The 20870-nt window shown below is 40.3% G+C and overlaps 1 pseudogene; it reads left to right on the top strand.

The window, feature by feature from the left end:
• LOC104980998 overlaps positions 1–20870 on the top strand; it is a 38016-nt pseudogene that overhangs the window by 9249 nt on the left and 7897 nt on the right.

Raw genomic sequence — 20870 nt, 5'->3', positions numbered from 1 at the left:
TTCTCCTTTTTTTTTTTTTTTTTTTAAATCCTTCTCTCTCTCTCTTTTTGTCAACTTCTCAAGGCAATTTTTTCAACTCAATCTTTTAGCACTTCTATTTACTATTAAATTTTGATTATTGCATTTTTAACTTTAACCTTTTTCTCTAATTGCTTCTTTTCATGCATTCTGCTCTTATTTTATAGATGTATTTTCTTATCTTTTAAAAGATATTAGTTATAGTTTAATTTTTTGAGTTTTCTTTTGCTTTTTTCATTGTTTCTGCCCATTGTGGTCCTTTTTCCTGTTTGGCTTTTCTGTTTCTCCAGGGAGAAGCCTCCAGTACTCTGTAGTGTGGGAATAATCCTTGGTGTTGACATTCTGGCAGGACCAATGAAGGGGAATATGTTGAGATTACCTGAGACTACCCCCCAGGAGTTCCTGGGTGGTCCAGTGGCTAAGACTCTGCACTCCGAATGCAAGGGACCTGGCTTCAGTACTAGTCAAGGCATAGATCTCATGTGCCACAAGTAAGACCTGGTGCAGCCAAATTTAAAAAAAGAAAGGCTACCCCCACAGTTCAGTGATCTGCTAAGAGGACCTTAGCATGTAGACATACTGTGCATGTGTATGCTCACACTCTCAGTCACTAAGTTGTGTCCGACTCTTTGAGACCTCATGACCACCATGCTCCTCTGTCCATGGGCTTTTGTAGGCAAGGATACTGGAGTGGGTTGCCATTTCCTCCTCTAGGGGATCTTCCCTACCCGGGGATTGAACCTGCATCTCCTGCATTGGCAGCTGGACTGAGCCACCTGGAAGCTGTGATTTAATACAGTGAGAGGATATAGCATAAAACTGGCAAAGGGAAAAGGGAGGTGAGGCAAAGTCCAGAAGAAAGTAGGTGCAAACTTCCAGAGTCCTCTCCCACTGGAGTGACTGAGGCTCTGCTGAATTGCTCCAACACTGAATAGTAGCAACACGTGTGAAGTGTTGTCCATCAGGGGAAGCTCATTTGTGACTTAGTACCCCGGGTTTTTCCTGGGTGCTGCTCACATAGGTACCCTCTGCATAGCACACACCAAAATTCTAGACTCCCAGAAGGAAAGCAAGTCTTCTGCACAAATCGCATTGTTTGTGTTTCAGTTCAGTTCAGTTCAGTCACTCAGTTGTGTCTGACTCTTTGTGACCCCATGAATCGCAGCACGCCAGGCCTCCTTGTCCATCACCAACTCCCGGAGTCCACCCAAACCCATGTCCATCAAGTCGGTGATGCCATCCAACCATCTCATCCTCTGTCGTCCCCTTCTCCTCCTGCCCTCAATCTTTCCCAGCATCAGGGTCTTTTCAAATGAGTCAGCTCTTTGCATCAGGTGGCCAAAGTATTGGAGTTTCAGCTTCAACATCAGCTTTTGTTTGTGTTTAGGTGCATTAAACCACACGTATCAGTTAGGGGATGATGGGAACCTTGAAATCAGAGTTTTGCCATACAAGGGCTAGCCTTGCAAACAGGCCTTTCAAAAGGAGAGCAGTCATAGGCCTACTCTGTGAGTTCTTTCCTGCATAGGAACTGAAGGCCCCACAGTTTAACATACAGTTGGCACTTGGACAATGTGGAATTGGACTGTGTAGGTCCACTTGTACATGGATGTTTTTCAGTAATTATATTGGAAAAATGGAGATTTATGACAATTTGAGAAACTGGCAGAATGAATATCATATATGTAGATACTGTGCCTATCCTTAGATAAGCATAAGGTGAGTGATATTTAATATAAAATGAATCATGTGTTAGTTTTTTTACTGTTTTATAACTTCGATTTCAAAGAATTACATTACCCATTACAGTATTGTATGCCTGTCTCTTCCTTTCGCCTGACTGGATCAGCCTATTATCACAGGTAAGTGGTTTCTTTGGACTAGGAAAATGGCAACCCAGTCCAGTATTCTTGCCTGGAAATTTTCATGGACAGAAGAGCCTGGTGGGCTTCAGTCCACGGGGTTGCAAAGAGTCAGACAGGACTGAGTGACTGAGCACACACACAGGTGTTTTATGGGAAAAGATAGCAATGTTTCCAGTATTGCATTATGAATGTGACTATAATATTGTATGCCATAAAAATGTTATAATGACTTATTCATTAGTGGATAGGCTAACTGTAAAGCAATAGCATTGATTACCCTGGGCTACCATAAGACAGTCGTGTTGCTTCTTTGTCATTACTAATGCATGAATTGTTATACCTATAAATATACATTTCTTTTTCACATTATCTTTTCATTTTTGATGTTTAGTGTTAATAATACATTAGATATCTGCTGTGTTTTGTATAAGACAATATGATGTAGGTACTGATGATTCTTTAAGATGTATACTTACAGTGTCAATAAATACAGTATAGAGCTGTAAATGTATTTTCCCTTCCTTATGATTTTCTTTTTTTAATGTATTTTTAAAATTTTTAGTTGGAGAATAATTGCTTTACAATGGTGTGTTTGTTTCTGCCACACAACAAGGTGAAGCAGCCATAAGTGCGCACATATCCCTTCTCCATCCCACCCCTTCAGGTGGTTGCAGAGCACCGGGCTGAGCTCCCTGTCTTACACAGAAACTTCCCACTAGCTATCTGTGTTACGCCCCACTGTCTTCTTCCTCCCCCACCATGTTCACAAATCTGTTCTCTAGGTCTGTGTCTCTGTTCCTGCCCTGCAAGTTGGTTCACTAGTACCATTTTTCTACATTTTCATATATATGTGTTAATATACAATATTTTTCTCTTTCTGTATGACAGTCTCTAGGTTCGTCCACCTCAGTTCAACTGACTCACATTCATTAATTTTCTTAATAACATTTTCTTTTCTCTAGCTACTTTATTGTAAAAGTACAGTACATAACACATAAAACATAAAAAACATGTGTTAGTCACCTGTTTGTGTTATTGGTAAGGCTTCCAGTCACAGTAAGCCATTAGTAGTTAGGTTTTGTGGGAGTCAGAAGTTGTAGGTGGATTTTTCACTGCGTGGGGATGGGGGTCAGTGTCCCTGACCCCACATTGTTTAAGAGGCAACTATACAGGGTTTCTCTTAACCTCCTTGTCTTCTGCCTAGTGGCCTATCCTTGTCCTCTACTGGTGACCTGGAGGCTGGAGCCTTTCACCTACTGTAGGGCTGACGGTCACCTGTTTGAAACAGGGTAAGAGAGTGGCTCTGAGTGAGTGAATAGCCAACATTTTGCTATTGACTTGTCCTATAACTAGGACCACTAATATGGTCTGGGTGTTCCTGAGATCCTTTTCATACTAACACATGATGTTTGCCTTTTTCTTACAAGCGTACAATGAAGTTTTCTAGAGGCCTATAGTGTTATAATATACCGAATGCAGAAATATAAAGCAATGCCACTCTTCTCACTAATTTATTTTTTGTTTTGGAAAATATAGTTACTTTTTCTTAAAAATCATGAGGTTATTTTTAAATGGACTAAAATTTTTAAATAATTAAAATTTCTCAGTTTTTTCTTAAGATAATAAATCTAATAACTACATATAACCCACATAAGCAAAAGTTCTTTGGAGTATCAATGCTTTTTAATTATTGTAGGTCCTTGGACCAAAAAGCTTGAGAAACCTACATATTGCATTTTTCTGAGTCTTGCAGTTTGTCCTTTTGCTAGTTGTCTATCTATACCTGTGTTGTCCAGTTTGGTAGCGACTAGCCACATATTTAACTTTTAAATATAAGTTAATTAAAATGAAATAAAATAAAAATTCTGTTTCAGTTGTACCAAATTTCAAGTGGTCAATAACCACACGTGGGTAGTGGCTACTATAATGGACAACAGATCTAGAGCATTTTTATCACTGCAGAAATTTCTGTTAGACAGTGCTGATCAAAGCTGTTAACATTTAGAAGCTGTTCTTATTTCTTCCCCTTATGCTTTTCTACTCTCACGTTCTTTGCTTACATCATGATAGCTGAGCACATAAACATATATTATTGGTTCATAAAACATTTCATCATCAGATGATTATGGGACAGGCTTTTCTAGTGCACACACCCATGTGAAATTATGTAACTCACCACCTGGCTGGGACATGAACCTAGCCAAAATCCATGGTCTTTTAACTGAGATCACATACCTGGTTTCAGGACTTAATGAGGTGCAGGTTCTTGATGTCTTATCACAGAAAGAATTCAGTGAGAGACAAAGTGATAGGTAAGAAATAGATTGATTTAGACAACACACTCCACAGAGTGTGGGTCATCTCAGAAGGCAAGAGGCCTCAGGATATGGGGTTGTCGGTTTTTATAGGGGTGGGTAATTTCATAGGCTAATGAGTGAGGTGTCTTCTAGGTATTTTGGGGAGGGGGTGGGGATTTCCAGGAATTTGGCCACTGCTCACTTTTTGACTTTTGATGGCCAGCCTTGGTACTGTCATGGCACCTCAGGCTGTGTATGTGTCATTTATCTTGCTGATGTGTTACAATGAGCATATACTGAAGCTCAAGGTTTAGTGGGAGTTGACTTGTCCGCCATGTTGAACCTTTTTGGTTCTAAATGTCATGTCTTGGCTATGTCATTCTTTTAAATGTTGTGCCCTTACTCTTTCCCCTCTGTTACAGTTGTAACATCTTTTACTTTTTGTTTGTTTTTGGCTGTGCTGGGCCTTCACTGCTGGGAGGGCTAGTTGCGGTGAGTTGGGGCTACTCTCTCACATCTAGGCGTGTGAACCAGACAGAGTTCACATGCCTAGATGCAAGAATTGTTGTGCACCACTATCAGTTTTCTTCAGTAGAAACTGAAGAAATAGCTCAATAGCAATCAAAGGCTAGAGTCCGATAATCTGGTAGAGTGTGATCCCGATGCAGCATAGTTTTCCAAAGAAGCACACGTTTTTCTCTTACAAAACTCATCCAGTGACGTCTGGATTTTAATTTGCCTACTTGTGTAAAATTGCTGCAGGGAAGAACTAATTCGACTCCATGTTGGATCTGTTTCTTTGAGTTTATTTACCTTTTGCTTTTTTTTTAATTTTTATTGCAGTCATACATCATGGCCTGCCTCAGGGAACCCTGCCCTGCTACCTGACTGTTGAAGTGCTTTTATTAGAGACAGTCTGACCTGGCCTACCTGTGAATGGCTACTGCTGCTGCTGCTAAGTAGCTTCAGTTGTGTCCGACTCTGTGCGACCCCATAGATGGCAGCCCACCCGGCTCCCCTGTTCCTGGGATTCTCCAGGCAAGAACACTGGGGTGGGTTGCCATTTCCTTCTCCAATGCATGAAAGTGAAAAGTGAAAGTGAAGTCGCTCAGTCGTGTCCAACTCTTAGCAACCCTATGGACTGCAGCCTACCAGACTCCTCCATTATGGGATTTTCCAGGCAAGAGTACTGGAGTAGGGTGCCATTACCTTCTCCAGTGAATGGCTGCAGACAAGAAGAAATTAACACATCCCCTCTTATTTTGCAAGATAAATAGATTTTTTTACTTTACTTCCTCACCTCTTCTCCTTCTCTGTCCTATAAAAGAACATCATATCCAGACCCTGATGAGTTGATATTTGGAGACGTTGTTGTTATTGTTCAGTCACTACCTAAGTCATGTCCGACTCTTTGAGACCCCATGAATTGCAGAATGCCAGGCTTCCCTGTCAGAGAAGGCCATGGCACCCCACTCCAGTACCCTTGCCTGGAAAATCCCATGGATGGAGGAGCCTGGTGGGCTGCAGTCTGTGGGGTCGCTAAGAGTCGGACATGACTGAGCGACTTCACTTTCACTTTTTGCTTTCATGCATTAGAGAAGGAAATGGCAACCCACTCCAGTGTTCTTGCCTGGAGAATCCCAGGGACGGGGGAGCCTGGTGGGCTGCCGTCTATAGGGTTGCACAGGGTCGGACACTACTGAATCGACTTAGCAGCAGCAGCAGCAGGCTTTCCTGTCCTTGACTATCTCCCAGAGTTTGCTCAAATTCATGTCCATTGAGTCAGTGATGTCATCCAACCATCTCATCCTCTGTCACCCCCTTCTGTTGCCCTCAGTCTTTCTCAGCATTAGGGTCTTTTCCAATGAGTCAGCTCTTCAGCTTCGGCATCAGTCTTCCAATGAAGATTTGGGGTTGATTTCCTTTAGGATTGACTGGTTTTATCTCCTTGCTCTCCTAGGAGCTCTAAAGAGTCTTCTCCAGTACCACAATTTGAAAGCATCAATTCTGCGGCGCTCAGTCTTCTTTATGGTCCAACCCTCACATCCATAGATTTGGAGACATTAGTCTGCCGTCTTCTCGGGTCAGCCACCTTTCTAAATAAAGTCATATTCCTTGCCTCAACACCTCACCTCTTGGTTAATTGGTCTGTCATGTGGTGAGCAGAGCAAGCTTGGACCTGGTAACAAAATTATCTATGTGAAAATTCTGGTTGACAGAGAGGTTACAGCTAACATTGAAATGAGTAAATTTGTATTCTGGATTCATTTTGTTTGCTAGGTTACTTGCTTGTTTTAAGCAAGTTGTTTAGCTTTATAAGGCAAATCAGTGATGAGCTAAATAGATAATTTAGCTTCTTACTTTGTTCCCAGACTGGTTTCCCTACCAGTGCTGAGAGTGACTGGCAACTTTTAAAAATTCAACACTGCCTGGAGCTTGGAGGACATAGTAAGCCTCAGTCCTGTGTTTTCACTAGAGAGACAGCCTTGTACATAGTGAACCATTACACAGTGTGATAGGTACTGCCCCAGAGGTGGGAAGATGTGATGTAGAATCACAAACTAGGAAGCAGTGAAATTTGGCTGGAGAGTTAACATTTTGTCAGGGCTTTGAGGACAACTAGAATTTAACCAGAATGATTTTTCTATTCATACAAATATGAGAACTTCCAATTGTATTTCTAAGTAAAAAGCCAGTCTCCTAGTTGATCCCCAGATCTAGCCTCCCAGTTGATCCCCAGACCTAGCCTCCCTTATACATATTGTATAAGGATTGCTCTGTATACCTGTATACATAGTGATGGAAGTGGCCGTGTATAGAGTCTAAGATTTGGTCGTAAAAGACATTGCCGCTTCCATGTGGTCTCCTGGTGTACTTGCTCTGAGTGTAACTGACTGTCGTGTTGTGGGAACACTTAAGCAGCCCGGTGAAGAGGCTCATATGGGAAGAAATCAAGTTTACTCTGGGCCAGTGGCCACCCAGCCGAAGAGTATTTCCTAGCTTCCCTGGAACCTAAGTTTATCTTTGTGACTAAGTTCTTGAGAGCAGAAGAGATATGTGCAATTTCTAGTACTTGCCTTTAAAACATACGTTTGCAGTCTTTTTTTCATTATCACTTCTGTAAGGAGCCTTCTTAGATATTTTTATCTCAAATTGCCCCCATGAAAATTTAATACCATAGATATATCATATCTGTTTATGCACTGTATGTAAATATCTGCACTTTAGCATAAAAAGGACTAAAGTTTTTTTTGCCCTTCTGCCACCCGTGAACCAGCGTTTGCCCTTTGGGGGCATTGTGTCCTTTCTGAGAATGCACATTTTAAAGGACTGGGTTTGTTCTCCCCTTCTTTGGGTTTGTTCTCTGTCTTCCTTCTTGTGGACAGAATTGTGTAGTGAGCTAACTTCAATTAGGCAGACAAAAGGAGAATGTAAGCAACAAAACAGAGGGAACTTGGAATCTTAGGCAGCATCACAGGCCAAAGCTGCTGGCCTGTGACTAGACAGCTAACTGAGAAAGAAACTTACTCTGGTCTCATCAGACTCATATATCGATAATTTGCTACAGTTTTGTTTTGTTGTGTTTTTCAACCATTAGTTTTGTCATAGTAGAGTGTACTAGAACTGAGAGTGTACTAGGAGCACATACAGGATCTTCATGAACATTTTAAGGTACATTTCAGAAACGTGAGAAAAAAATATTTGAGAATTTAATTCTCCAAACTTCAATAAAATAATAGAAGGGGATAAAAAAGGCAAAGAGAGTGGAACAGGAGACCACAGTAATTTCAAGAACCGTTTAGAATATTGAAAGTTATTTTAGGACAGTGATCTCCAAATTGTAATCTCTGGGACAGCAGTATCAGTATTATATGGGCACTTACCGGAAATGCAGATCCTTAGGCCTCTCACCTCAGACCTACTAAATCAGAAACCCTAGGGTGGAGCCCAGTAATCTCTTTTAACGGACTCTCCAAAATGATTCTGATGTGTGTTCAAATTTGAGCAGCATTTCCTTCAAAGAATGGAGAGCCCCTTGAAAAGTTAGCCAGTTCACAGTGTTGTCCTTCCCTCACCCTCCACGCTCACTGTTTGTTGGCTCTAGGGGCCAGAGAAGATGGGAATGAGACGTGCAAGCAGGAGTATCCTTTCGCCTTGGGGTGACCACGTTAACATTCTGGTTACCGTCTTTTCATGCTTTTCTGTATGTGTGTACATGTGCATAGCTTTTAATTTTATACGTATGAGATCACATTGATATTTTAATAGTCACTTTTTAGTTAATCGTTCTCTTCTTACATTCCACATCTTAGCAATGTGGTCTTATATTAGCAAGATAATATATACATTTCAGCAAAATTTAGTTTATAAATATTTATAATTATATTGCTGAAATATAAATATTATTTAGCTATACTTTTTAATGCATATATATATATCATATATAGACACAACCCACAATTTTTTGTCTTTTGAGGTAATTCATGAATCAAATTTTCCATTGTTGAGTCAATTTTTATAATTTATAGTTTGCTGAGAAGTCATGTGTGTTCTTTTGATTTTCAAATTTGTTGTCTAGGGTTGCATGTGATTATCTCTTGCAGTTTATTTAGTCTCTTTTATATCTTCTTTCTTCAGCCATCTCCCTCCTTCCCCACTCTTTACTAAAATCAGGGTTTTGGTTTTTTGTTCTTTCAAAGAACAAAGTTTTGGATTTATATATCCTTGCTGTTATTTTTAAAATTTACTCTTACATTTATCAATTCCTGCTTCTTGTTGTATTCTGTTTTTTATCCTTTTTCCTTACTTTGAATAATAATTTCTTTACATTTTTTAAAGCCTATTTAATGATGAAAGCATTTAAGACTCTAAAATTTCCTCTGAGGACTGTTTTAGTTTTTAAAGTAATATCTCATTGGTCTAAATCTTTTTTCTTTTCATCACCTTCTAAATGGTTTGTAACTTCATTTCTGATTTCTTTGCTCCAAATAATATTTAGTAGTATGTTTGTTAATTTTCAAATATTTACGATTTTTGAAAATCTTTTTACTTTTGGAACTTTATTGACTGATTAGAGAAAGCAACATGTAAAATGCCTTCTTTAAAATACTTTTCCATTGTTCAGTTTATTTTTTTTTCAATAATACTTATTTATTTTGACTGCACTGGGTCTTCATTGCAGCGGGTGGGCTTCTATAGTTGTGGTATGTGGGATCTTAGTTCCCCAACCAGGGACTGAACCCCTGCCCCCAGCATTGGGAGCGGAGTCTTAACCACTGGACTATCAGGGAAGTCCCCAGCTGTGGTTTATTTTATTTTTTAATTGCAGTGTAATTGCTACAATGTTGTGTTACTTCCTGCTGTATAGTGAAGTGAATCATCTATTGTTGTTCAGTTGCTAAGTCACATCCAACTCTTTGTGACCCCATAGACTGTAGCACATTAGGCTTCTCTGTCCTTCACTATCTCCCAGAGTTTCTTCAAATTCATATCCATTGAGTCGGTGATGCTGTCTACTAACCATCTCATCCTCTGCTGCCTTCTTCTCCTTTGGCCTTCAGTCTTTCCCAGCATCATGATATTTTCCAGTGAGTCAACTCTTCGAATCATGTGGCCAAATTATTGGAGCTTCAGCTTCAGCCTCAGTCTTTTCAATGAATATCCAGGGTTGATATCCTTTAGAATTGAATTGACTGGTTTGATCTCCTTGCTGTCCAAGGGACTCTCAAGAGTCTTCTCCAACACAGTTTGAAAGTATCGTTTCTTAGACACTCACCCTTGTTTATGGTCCAACTCTCACATCTGTATATGACTACTGGAAAAAACATAGCTTTAAACTATATGGACCTTTGTCAGCAAAATGATGTCTCTGCTTTTTAATACACTGTCTAAATTTGTCATAGATTTCCTTCCAAGGAGCAAGTGTCTTTTAATTTCATGGCTGTAGTCACCGTCCACAGTGATTTTGGAGCCCAGGATAATAAAATCTGTCACTGCTTCCACCTTTCCCCCTACTATTTGCCATGAAGTGATGGGATCGGATGCCATGATCTTTGCTTTTTGAATGTTGAATTTCCAGCCAGCTTTTTCACTCTCTTCTTTCACCTTCATCAAGAGGCTCTTTAGTTCCTCGTCACTTTCTGCCACTAGAGTGGTATCATCTGCATAGCTGAGATTGCTGATATTTCTGCTGGCATTCTTGATTCCAGCTTGTGATTCGTCCTGTCCTGCATGTCATATGATGTATTCTGTATGTAGCAAAGAGTCGGACACGACTGAGTGACTGAACTGAACTGAATTCTGTATGTAAGTTAAATAAGCAGGGTAACAATATACAGCCTTGTCATACTCCTTTCCCAATTTTGAACCAGTCAGTTGTTCGAAGTCCAGTTCTAACTGTTGCTGAGTTCTGAGAAACCCAGTATAGGTTTCTCAGGACACAGTTATAGGAATTAGCTGTATGTACACCTATATCCCCTCCCGCCTTGGTTTATTTTAAATGACATAGCTGCTTGAGTACTTTTGCCCTGTAGGTTTCTTTGCTTTTCATAGAGAAGAATGGAATTACTAATTGACAGAATGTGTGCCATATATTTAAGAGTTTTGGTGCAAACTGGCTACAGAAACAGAACAAGAATTTCTTGGCCTAGGGGTTTTCTTATTTGTTAATTTTTTTCTACAAGCTTAGTTTAGAAGAGCTAAACAGTTAGCTCCATTTTGAGCTGAGTTTTCTTAGAACAAGGGCGGTTTGGATGACATGAAGTTAGGAGGTAAGGCCATTAAAAAAAGCAAAATAAAAACAACTTAGGCTTTTTTAGATGCAACTGGGTGTTCTGAGAAGTTAACCAAAGTTTTGTAAGAGTGTTAAGCTCCAAACAAAGAAGGGAGAGATTTTTGTGTAAAAAGACTACTGTTTGCTAGTTTTGCTAAGAATATAGATTGATGTTCATAAGACTTAAACCTTAAGAAGGGTTGGGGAGGGCGTTTGGAAGGGAAGTTGTCCCAAACTGATTGCCTGTGGACCACTTGTTGGACTGTAACAGTGTTTTATGTTTAGGATTAGTTGCCAACACTTTAAAATAAATAAAGCAGATTCAGACTTCCCTGGTGGTTCACTGGTTAAGACTGTGCTTCCAATGCAGGGGTCATGAGTTTAGTCCCTGGTTAGGGGACTAAGGTCCCACATGCCATGATGAGGCCAAAAGAAAAAAAAGCAGATTCACTCACACACACCCCCTGCATTCACACACACACACACTACACATACACCAGTCTGCATTTCCAGTGTTTAAAGATTCCATGAAGGCTGAGATTACTTTAATGTGCTGCTGCAATAGACTGGAGCTGGGGTGTGCCTATCCCTTTTAGAAAGACACCTCCCCTTGGATGTCTCCACCATTCCCTTTTGCCCCTAGTTTCGAGGCTAAGTGTCAATAGTCAGTTATCCTTTGTCCTTGTGCTACTGTTTTTTCACTGTAGTTTTAAGAAGGAAGGACAGTATATTTTGAGTCCACTTTTCTCTCAAAAGTAGGGAAAGAAAAAGCCATTTTGATTATTAAAAAAAAAAGAGATTTTTGTTGTAGAAATGCAGAATATTACTGTTTTAGTATGCAAAGTATATCTGTATCAAAAAAGCACAAATTAAGATGCCATTTTATTTTTTTAATTTCAAAGGAGACTTTATTTTTATTATATGTTTATTTTGCTGGGTCTTAGTGGCAGCATATGGGATCTTCTGTCTTCATTGCGGCATGCAAACCCTTAGTTGGGGCATGTGGGGTCTAATTCCCTGACCAGGGATTGAACATGGGCTTCCTGCATGGGGAGCACCAAGTCTTAGTCACTGGACCACTGGGGAAGTCCCAAGATGCCATTTTAAAACCAACCATAGGTAGTAAGCAATGTAACTAGTATATGGAAAAGTTACAATAGGGCTTGTTTTTGAATGTGAAATAAGGGACACTACTACAATATGTAGCTATTTACGTGGTAAGAAAAAAAGTTCCTGGGCATCAATACCATATAGCAATGGTAAGTTCCTAAAGCAATGCCTGTTGAGTAGGGCAGAAATTATGTACCTCAAAGAGAAAAAAAGTAAATGTAAATATCATTGGAAATACTGTTTCATAGCATACTGAAGATATGACCAGGTAATATTACAAATTTAAACCATTTGTGGCATTTTCGATTTAAGCTCATGAAAATACATAAAGAGATAATATCACATAGTTAACACGCCTAGTCAAGGCTATGGTTTTTCCAGTGGTCATGTATGGAGTGAGAGTTGGACTGTGAAGAAGGCTGAGCGCCAAAGAATTGATGCTTTTGAACTGTGTTGTTGGAGAGGACTCTTGGGAGTCCCTTGGACTGCAAGGAGATCCAACCAGTCCATTCTGAAGGAGATCAGCCCTGGGATTTCTTTGGAAGGAATGATGCTAAAGCTGAAACTCCAGTACTTTGGCCACCTCATGCGAAGAGTTGACTCTTTGGAAAAACTCTGATGCTGGGAGGGATTGGGGGCGGGAGGAGAAGGGGACGACAAAGGATGAGATGACTGGATGGCATCACTGACTCAATGGATGTGAGTCTGAGTGAACTCCGGGAGTTGGTGATGGACAGGGAGGCCAGGCGTGCTGCAGTTCATGGGGTCGCAAAGAGTCGGACACGACTGAGCAACTGAACTGAACTCATTTGTGATGCCTGAAAATTTTCATGAAGACATTTTGGATTTGTTGCCCATGAAATGGCAATATCAAGTGACTCTTACATATGTTAGAAAAGTCTGTCAAAATTTAATGTAAGTGTATAAAAATATATTAGCTTGGTTATAGATAGTGCTCCTAGATTAGTGAATAGTTGGGGTTAGCATTGGACCATGTTAAAAAGTCAAGGCCTAGATTTAATAAATTGTTTATTGCAGATTTTACTAGGAATAATTTTTAATTATTAAATTAAATTTTTAATTTGCTTAAAAAATGCAGCCAAGATAGTAATGATCACCATAAATTGGATAGTAATTCCTGAACTTCAGTTGGTTCAAGACTTTGAAGAATTTATGGTATGCATAAACCTAGTCTTCAATGTATAGTTTAGAGATGACAGTGCTTTTTTAAATGGTTATAAAAAATCAATCTGTACTTGCATCCAAGGGAAAAATCTTTCCTCTCAGTTTACCAGTGATGAATGACTCAACTATTTGGCTCTTTTGTTTGGCGTTACAGCTCATCTAACTAGTCATCTTAAAAAAAAGGATTATTTTTACAAGGGCATTCAAAAGGTGTGCCATATAATTCAGCTCTCCTATTGTAGTAAATATATATATATTTGGCAAACTTTTTTTTTTTTGGCTCTGCAGCAGTTCCTGGACCAGGGATCCACATGCACCCCCTGCAGTAGAAACACAGAGTCTTAACCAGTGGACTGCCAGGGAAGTCTGGCAAATATTTTTTCAGAAATAGTCTGGATCACTGTCACATACTAAAGTTGGTTTCCAAAAGTGAAAATTGTGGCCTTACTGTCATTCCCCCAATTATGGAATTTAAGACTGAATTCTAAGAGATTTTTTGATTTTATACTTTATGAAAATGAAAAATTAATTTTTCAGTTAATAACAATAAGGTGAATGGATGGCTACAAGTGAAAGTATTCATTTATTTATTTGAATGTGCTGGGTCTTAGTTTCGGCACGCGCGATCTTTAACTGAGGCGTGTGGATTCTAGTTCCCTGACCAAGAGTCGAACCTGGGCCCCCTCCATTGAGAGTGTGGAGTCTTAGCCACTGGATCACCAGTTATGTCCCCCAAATGAAAGTATTAAAAGCTAAATTTTATAGCATCGGAGCATTAGAATTCTGAATCCTAAATTCAGAACTCACTATGCAAAGCTTCATGTTTGTTTGAAAGTACCTGTGTTTAAGAGGTGTTGTCTTTTTTTATGAAAATCAGTTTAAAAAAATATACTGGATTCAAGGGCTGAGCTCTGTATTATAGGTTGCATGCTAACTACATTGACATCTTGGTAAAGGGTAAAGGGTGTCAAGGTTTTGGTTCTAGATCAAAAATATATGACCTGCAAGAAAATTTTAATAATTGTTTCTCTTTTAATTTGTTTTTTATTTCAGTTTCAAATTTATAATATCTAATACCATAATTGCTTGCATTTATGTTACATGCCTAAATCATGGTTCATTAAAAGTAATGTTTAATTCTATTTCTGGTGTTGAACTTTCTGTTATCTTGGTCTCTTCAATTATTTATGTTCTAGCTTGTCCCCCATGTGTGTCGCACGTCCCCAGTAGGGGTTGGAATTTGTGACTCTTGTCATAGTTGAAAGGTGAAATGTTAGCTATGTCCTTGGGGAAGATGGCAATGAAAATACGGTGATCACATCATTCTAATTAATTACACTGTTATCACGTTTTCTTAACTTAGGCATTAAATCTATTTGCATGATGGTTTGTTTCATGGTGGCAGTTTTAGGGGATGAAAATTGAGCATTTCAACATTGTAAATATATATCAGACAGCTCAGTATCATGGGACCAGAGCTTTTCCCTTCACCCCTCTCTCACCCCCTGTAGAATCTTCAGTGGGAGTTCCCTGTGAAAACTTCTAGGCAAAGCATTAAAAAACAGCACCCATAAGCTTTGATAGGATCAGAGACCCCACCCAGACTCAGTTTAGACAGGTAATTCTGTTCAAGTGAGGAACCAGAGGCTGTGCTACTTATGTTTGTACTAACTCCTGAGATACTGTCATTGCCTCATTGAAATTCTTTGGTTTGGGATCAGATGCGTGTAGTCTGTGAGAAGCTGCCTGGTACTCCCCTCTCCCTGGCAGCGCTATCCTCCCCTTGGCTCTGATGCTGCTACAGCTCTGCCTTCTCAATTGCTTGCTGTGTATTGCCTTTTCATAGAATTACAGGCTTGAAAGACTGTAGTAATGCTTTTGACCACAGAAAAAAAGTTTTTTTCTAGTTTATAAACTGGCCCAAGGAAAACAGAGAAAAAGAGAATGATGGGAAAAGTTCTTCTAGGGGGGAGGGAGGACGGCACGCGGGCGTTGGCGTGGCTCTTGCGCTCTCCCTTTCCTTCCCAATAAAAAAAAAAAGAAAAGTTCTTCTAAATCTTAAGTAATTTGTAGGTACTGAATTGTCACTGTTAGTATTTCCCTTTTTCTTCCCTAAAGTTCAGTATCTCTTTGGGTGTTTACATTTTAATTTTGCTGAATGTTTAGAAAAAAATCTATTTATTTAAGAAACGGCAATTTCAAAGGGTGAAATGTCAGCTCTTCACCTTTCTCCATACTCCCTTTTGACCTTCTTTGGGGTCAGATAGGTATGACAAGAATATGTTTCTGGATCTTTTCTTCAGTAGTTCTCAAATGTGGTCCCTGTGCCAATAGTTTCCTGTACCGCCTGGAAACGTACTAAAAATGCAAAATCTTGGGCCCCATCCCAAACCTACAGCATGAGAAACACTTGGGGCCTATGTCAGTAGCAATGTGTGATGATCGTGGCATATGCTAAAGCTTGAGAACCACCACTCTAATGACTTGAATTATATCTCTGTTAGCTTTGTACATGGAAACCTATACAAGTTTTAAAACTCCTTTAGTGTCTTCATGCTTTCCTGTCATCGCTTTGGGAGTCTAGGTTAAAGTATATATTGGAGTGAACTGGGGACCTTTACCCTAGCTGGCTGGGACTTGTTTGGTTGTTGCAGTCAGTGAACTGCCTTGAATGACAATTACTGATTGTTGAGGTAACGGGTGAGATAGAGATGCCATGGGTACTTTCAGAAGAAATCAGATCTGGCATCCCAGGAACTAGTGACCTGGTTCTGAGACATGGCCAAGACCAGTTATTCTCATCTAGATTAGTGGCGGTAGTTTAGTCACTAAGTTGCCTCCAACTCTGTTGCGACCCTGTGGACTGTAGCCTGCCAACTTCCTCTGTCCATGGGATTTTCCAGGCAGGAATACTGGAGTGGGTTGCCATTTCCTTGTCTTCATTAGCTAGTGTATGTAATTCACTGGAGAGAAAAAAAAGTCTGAGTATACAACTTTGCATGTGAAATCGTGTGTTTCTTTTTATTGTGGTAAAATATGCATAACATGAAATCTACCATTTTGAACATTTTTAAGTATACGCTTCAGTGACGTTAAGTACGTTCACACTGTTGCACACCTATCATCACTATTCAGCTCCTGGACTTCTCCATCGTCCCACACCGAAATTCAGCACCTATTAAGCAGTAACTACCCATTCCTCCCTCTGTGGAGCCCCGGACGACCACTATTCTACTTTCTTTCTCTATGAATTTGACTATTCTAGGTTCCTCATGTAAGGGGAAGGATACAATTTTTGTACCTTTGTGTCTGACTTATTTCACTTAGCATAATGTCTCCAAGGTTCATCTAGGTTGTAGAAGGTATCAGAATTTCATACGTTTTAAGAGCCAAATTCCATTATGTGTATATACCACATTCTGTTTATCCATTCACCTGTGGGTAAAATTTGGGTTGTTTCTACCTTTTGGCTCTTGTGAATTGGTGTACAAATATCTGCTCAAGTCCCTGCTTTCAGTTCTTTTGAGTATATACTTAGAAGTGGAATTCCCAGATCATATGGTAATTCTCTGGGCTTCCCTGGTGGCTCAGATGGGAAAGAATCTGCCTACAATGCATGAGACCCAGTTTTGATCCCTGGATAGGGAAGATACCCTGGAACAGGGAATGGGAACCCACTCTGGTATTCTTGCCTGGAGAATTCCAGGCAGAGGAGCCTGGCAGGCTACAGTTCTTGGGGTTGCAAAGAGTCATTTAAGTTACTCAAAATCAACTGATTCGTGGAGGTAAAGGAAGAGAAATATGTACTATTGAAGAGGGCCGGAGGGACTGCTGTTGCCTTTTTCTCACTTTGTGAATATGCAGTCCATTCTGTAACAGTCTGTGGAAACTGTGTAAATAGTTTGAAGGGTCGCAAAGAGTCAGATACGACTGAGTGACTGAACTGAACTGACCATTTATAAAGAAGAGTTATGCATGATTCAGGAGGCGAGACAAATGAACAATAGTGGTATTTTTACACTTTGGGGCAGGAATATTAGTTTTAAGGGAATGTCTCACCCATCGCAGGATTTTTATTTATTTTTGTTGAAGTATTGTTGAGGATGAGATGGCTGAATGGCATCACCCACGTGATGGACGTGAACTCGGGCAGACTTCAGGAGGTGGTGAGGGACAGGGAGGCCTGGCATGCTGCAGCCCGTGGGGTTGCAAGTAGTTGGACACAACTGGGCAACTGAACACGTAGACACATTGATTTATACTGTGTTGGGTTCTGCTGCATAGCAAAGTGCTTCAGTTGTTTGTGTGTTGTTTTTAGTCACTGAGTTGTGTCTCTTTTGCAACCCATAGACTGTAGCCCGCCAGGCTCCTCTGTCCATGGGATTTCCAGGTGAGAATATTGGAGTGGGCTGCCCTTTTCTCCTCTAGGGGATCTTCCCCACCCAGGGATCTTCTACAGATCTCCTACATTGGAAGGCAGATTCATTACCATTGAGCCCCCAGGGAAGCCCCTCAGTTACATACACACATTCTTTCATTGCAGGATTTTTAGTATATCTGACCCTTGGCTGTTAAATGCCAGTAGTTCCTGAGTTATTGAATCTATCAAAGAACCACTCCTACAGATCTTCAAACATGAGTGGGTAGGGCAGGGGTTAGGAGCATTCTGTCTTGGTTTGTGAACACTAGAAGAGCAAAAGAGGAAGAACACAAGAAGGTCATAAAGAAAGAAAGTTGAGTGAAGAAGCATTAGAGGAACTGACCACCTGGTCTTTAGGATTGGTTGCACAGAACTGTGAATGCTGTATTTGAATAAGGAATTTTCAGAGATTATCTTGACCATAAGGTGGACAAGCAGGTGAGTTGGGTGCACTCAGGTTCTCTCGGAGGTTTAAGTTGGGCTCTCAGTTGCCAACACTAGGGAGCTGGCATGAAATGGACATGTGTCTAAGAGACTCTACAGTCTTCCCCTCTGACCCTCACACAGGAGTGTTCCCCTGGGACCTGCACTGGTCTTGTCTTGCCGGGCCCACCCTGTTCCTTCTTGCTCTCAGAGGAAGGGAAGGGGAAATACCCTTGAGGGGGGAGACCATCCTTGAGGTGAAGAAATAGGTTAGTGACTAATTTAAGAATTCTGATTTGATATAAAGTGTTACTGGAGTAACTAAGGAAACACAGAATGAATTCTGCATAAAGAACTGTTTTGACTGTTATAACCGGAAAGTTGCATAGGTTTCCCTTCAGGAGGGACTTGGTGGGACAGCTTTCCTTTCTGGTTTTGGGCATGGCCAGCCTTGGTCTAGAAGTTCAGTAATAGACTGGATTATGCCCAGTTTTGGTCTCCGCACTTTTAAAAAGGTATAAATTCAGGAGTCCATAGAAGGGGATCAAAATTTTTCCAGAACCCTGCTCAAAGGTTTAAATTTTTCAGTAGCAATACTACAAAAGACCACAAGATGGCAACAAAAGAACTCGAAAATGCCACTTTTTTTTTTTTTTTAAGTAGATTTGGAAGAGGTGAGTAACAGACCAGATGTTCCTTGATGAAAACAAGAAAAAGAGTTTAAGAATGCATATACTTTAAAACTTACAGAATAATCAAAATGCTTGCTCAGTAGATTTTTTTCAGAGTAAATTTGTGCTTGCTTATTGTTTAGGTAAAGGATTTCATACATGTTAAAAGACAGTATTGTGGTGTCACCTGTGAATCTAAAAAAACACCTCAAACTCAGAGAAACATAGAGTAGAAAGTGGTTTCCAGGGACTGGGGGTGGGGGGAGCAGAGGATGAGTTTGTTAGATGGCATCACTCACTCTTTGGACATGAATTTGAGCAAATTCTGGAAAATAGTGGAGGACAGAGGAACCTGTTTTTGATGTGCTACAGTCCATGGTGTCACAGAGTCAGACATGACTTAGCAACTGACTAAGCAACATAACCACATCTTTATCCATTCCTCTGTCAGTGGACACTTAGATTGCTTCCATGTCCTGGCTGTTGCAGATAGTGCTGCAGTGAACACTGGGGTCCATGTATTTTTTTGAATTATGGTTTTCTCCAGATGTATGCCCAGGAGGATGATTGCTGGATCATATGGAAACTCTGTTTTTAGTTTTTTGAGGAACTTCCTTGCTGTTCTTCATAGTGGCCACAGCAATTTACATTGCCACCAACAGGGTGGGAGGGTTCCCTTTTCTCCATCTCTCACCAGCATTTGTTATTTGTAAGTCTTAATTTCTTTAGGATCAATTTTTAGATATAAAATTGCTATATTCAGGATGAAGACATTTTTAAAAAAAGGTTTTGTTAAGGTAAATTGCCTTCCAGAAAGATAGCATCCCCATTGATATTGAATGGGAAAGCTCATTTCTTTTCCTTAGGAATAGGCCTTTCTCTGTTAAGCCCCTTCAGTCAATTTGACTGTTTCGGTCTTGACCTCTGTCTTTAGGCATCTTCAAGGTGGGGAGGCACAGCTTATCTTCCTCTTGTCCACAGTCTGCATCCCAGAGACTGGCTTACTACCTTGCGGTATATACCTTTGTCCTACCTAGAGTCATTTGGGGTGGGCTAGAGGAGGCCCGGAATGGCCTTGACTCATCACCTGTCCTGTTTCTGTGGCTCTTTTTGGATCCTTATCAGATCTCCCATCATGTCTCCTTCTGCACTTTAGATTTTTTTTTTTTCCTAGGCTGTGCTGGGACTTCACTGGGGTGTATGGTCTTCTCTCTAGTTGTGGCTTGTGGGCTTAGTTGCTATGCGACTTATGAGCTCTTAGTTCCCAGACCAGGGATTGAACCTTGCATTGGAAGGTGGACTCTTCCCTACTGGACCACCAGGGAAGTCCCTCCTTTACTTAGCATGCAGGAGAAGCTTTTGCAATGTAGTAAGGTTAGTATATCTGACTCTCACTATTTTGGGATTTGTGTCTAGGCAATAAAGGCACCTCTTTGCAAGGCTATTTATGGTGTTTACTGTATGTTTTCAGATAAACCAATTTGACTGAAGCTTGTTCTTTCCTGCCATAAATAGTCAATTATATGACAGGATAGTTTCTGACTTCGAGATACAGAAAAACCAATTCAAACAAATTCATTGTTTTACCTAGCAGCAGTAGAGTGGGCTTCAACCTGGTAAAACTCAGCAGTGACTCATTTATGTCATTATTGCTGTTGTTGTTTAGTTAAGTCATGTCTGACTCTTTTGTGATCCCATGGACCCCATCAGGCTCCTCTGTCCATGGGATTTCCCAAGCAAGAGTACTGGAGTGGGTTGCCATTTCCTTCTCCAGAGGATCTTCCTGACTCAGGGGTTTCTTTACTGCTGAGCCACAAGGAAGCCCTGTGTCATTATAGAACCCAGGTTTATTCCTCTCTTCATCTGCTATTATCTGCAGAGGCTTCATCCTAAGGCTGCCTTCTCGTGGTGGCAGGGGAGCTGCCAGTAACTCTGGAGAATACCACAGACTTCCTTGGTGATTTCTTGGAATAGAGGCAGGGAGGATCTTATTCTACTAAAATGAAATAAATCTTTGAATTTGTTATAGTATTGCTTCTGTTTTATGTTTTGGCTTCTTGGCCTTGAGGCATATGGGATGTTAGTTCCCCAACCAGGGATTAAACCCGA

This window comes from Bison bison, unplaced genomic scaffold, assembly GCF_000754665.1.
Source record: "Bison bison bison isolate TAMUID 2011002044 unplaced genomic scaffold, Bison_UMD1.0 scf7180017864508, whole genome shotgun sequence".
NCBI lineage: Eukaryota > Metazoa > Chordata > Mammalia > Artiodactyla > Bovidae > Bison > Bison bison.
Note: the sequence above shows the minus strand (reverse complement) of the source record. Positions and strands in the feature narration are given on the sequence as shown.